Here is a 3,074-nt window from a genome sequence, read left to right as displayed (position 1 = left end):
ATTTTATTAATTAATAATAATATAAAATTAATTAATTTATATAATTATAACACAAATTAAAAACATAAAAGATGTCATTACAAAACATGTAAAAAATGTAAAGGGTTAAAAGTTAAAATATAAAAAAGGTTAAGGTTAAAAGTTAAAATATAAAAAAGTTAAAAATGTAAATATTTTAAATTTGTTATTTAGTTGTTTTTTGTCCATTAGCATAAGAGGGGGTGGATAAATTTGTTAGGAGGGGGTGGGGTTAGAAAACCCCTTATAAAGATAGATTTTTTTTATAAACAAAATTAACTTTTTAACAATTCAAAAATGTTTTTTAATAGAACTATTAAAAGATAAACAAATTTAGTGATATATATCATCCAACATCAGTAGGGATGGCAACGGGGCGGGGATGGGGCGGGGTTTGCAATCCCCGGCCCCGGCCCCGGCCAACTTTCGGTCAACCCCGGACAACCTCCGGTCAATCCCCGGTCAACTCCCGGTCAACACCCAAAGCTCAAATCCAAAAGGCCCAAACACAAAAGGCCCAAACACAAATAAATAGTAACAGTCCATTTACCTAAATCCCAAATAATTATTTTATTATTTATTAATATACCGGGTACGGGGCGGGTCGGGGATACAATACCCGGCCCCGGCCCGGCCCCAACCCCGGTTTGCGTCTACCGGGGATCCCCGGCCCCGGTACCCGTTTTAGCGGGAATTCCCCGTCCGGGTCGGGTGAACCGGGTTTCCCACCGGGTCAGGCCAAATCACAAGAATCAAAGCCCAAAATTCTAACCCAAACCTTCAAAGCTCAAACTCTCTTAAATCATGGCTTCCCTCTACCCCAGATTGAGTAAACAAAGATGAAGCTTCAAGTTTCAGATCTGGTCTCAAAGAAGATGAAGCTGCGAGAGACCTGATCACAGTTTCAAATCAGATCACATTCCAGATCTGGTCTGAGTCTCAACTCACGGTTTCAGATCTGGACTCACATTTATCTCAACTTCACGGTTGAAGAAGGAGATCTGACAACACGTTTGTTCTCTGATCTTCTACACCATCCGTTAACCCATTCTCTCCCTTGTTCATCTTCAAAGATAAGAAGAATCCTAACTTTTTTCTGGCATCTGTAAGTATGGAGCAAAAACAGAGGATGTTGATATTTGAACCATTCTGTTGAACACAAAACAAGATATACAATGACACAACCCTAACCTATTGAATATGTAGTTCTCATCTAACCGTTATCAACGCTAACCTCGATCACTGGTATGGTCGATGTTGATATTTGAACCAGAAACCATGCTGGTGGGTTGTCGAAAGCGGACGAAATCAGATGGAGAAATCGACGGAAGTGATATTGAACCAAAAACCACGATGTTATACTTGAACCAGAAACAAACGAATCAGCCGGTGGTTTGTCGGAGTTCGAAGTAGAAATCGAAGGACGTGAGATCTAGGGTTCCATCCATGGACGTGGGTCTTAGCTTGGCCGTCGTGGTTGGTAGGGCTGACAAGTCAATGCTGCCAAAGAAAGGAAAAGGGAGGTGGTCGATTAACAGAGTTGGTCGACGGAGGGAAGGGGCTCCTGAATTTGGTCACTCATCGGTGCATTTGATCATCATCAATGGTCCCTGGTGAGAATTGGAAGAAAGTAGAAGATTTTGGTGTATTCATCTTCTGTTGGTGGTGGCAGTTTGGAGAAAATGGAAGTAGTCTACGACAATGAGTGGCCGGACTCCGGAGATAGGCAGAAGGGAGGGAGGTGGAGGAGAGGGGCGGATGCCGATGGAGAAGTGCCTGAGGAAGTAGAGATGGCCAAAAACCGGTCCCAATCGGTCCTCACTTTTCTCGTAACCGGCCATAACCGGTTTCGGCGTAACCGGTCCGGGTCTCGGTCCCGGTCGAAAATGATAGGACCGGTATAGGTACTTCATAACCGTTTATGGGCCGCCAGTCCCAGTCCCAGTCCCAACCGGTCTTTACATTAAAAAAATAAGATTTTTTTTTGATTTTTTTAATGATATATATTTTTAATACATTATAAAATTTACAATCGGGTCACTCAAATACACTTTAAAAATACGTTTTAATATAATTAAAATTACGTTTTCTTATAAAAATAAATTCTAAAATTATTTAAAAATACATTTATTTATAAAATTATTTGAATTTTCGGGCCGGGCCATAGTCGGTCCCATAACCGGTCCCGGTCCCACGAAACTACCAAAAACCTCAACGGTCCCGATTTTCGGTCTCATAACCGGTCCCGGGCCGGTCCTTTGTCGGTCTCGGGCCGGTCCTTTGTCGGTCCCGGGCCAGGCCGGGCCGATTTGGCCATCTCTATGAGGAAGGGATGATATGAGCTATACATACACATATTATATATATCGTATGGATACTCACATAATACATCGATATAAATCTTGATTTTAATATTTCGTTTTATATTTTAGTTCTATCGATGTTATAATGCGATTTTATGTGGTTTTGGAAAAACGAAAATGTTTTTATTTATGAATGAAATATAAATTTGAAGATTTTATAAAATTTTGAAAAAAATAAGCGATATTAGTATCAAATTAACTATTTAAAAGTTCTTGTTTTTGTGTAATTTCTTTAATTCAATTTCTTATTATAATTTAATTGAAGTTTAAAAACGAATGAACTTATTTTTTGTTTAATAAAATATTTTTTTTAAGATAAGAATTAAATACTATCTTAGAACTCGATTATTATTTTAATTATATTTTAGATTTTTTATATTTAAAATGATATTTATCATGTATTTGATTATGTTCTTACAGTTAGTTACACGAATTTAAAATGAAGCTTTAATAAGATGTAATTATGCACATCCTACATGTAATATTGAATTTTAAGTAATATACATCAATAAAAACTACTTTATACATAAAAAATTGTTTTTAAGAATTTTAGTCAAATGTTTAATAATATAGTGTATATATATGTACACTATATATTATCAATTATATTTATATATAATAAATTAGATATATATATATATATATATTTTTTTTTTAAAGGAAATAATGCAAAAGGAGTATATTACCCTTAAT

The sequence above is a fragment of the Cynara cardunculus genome (genome assembly GCF_001531365.2).
Source record: "Cynara cardunculus var. scolymus isolate 2C chromosome LG 1, CcrdV1, whole genome shotgun sequence".
Classification (NCBI taxonomy): domain Eukaryota; kingdom Viridiplantae; phylum Streptophyta; class Magnoliopsida; order Asterales; family Asteraceae; genus Cynara; species Cynara cardunculus.
Note: the sequence above shows the minus strand (reverse complement) of the source record.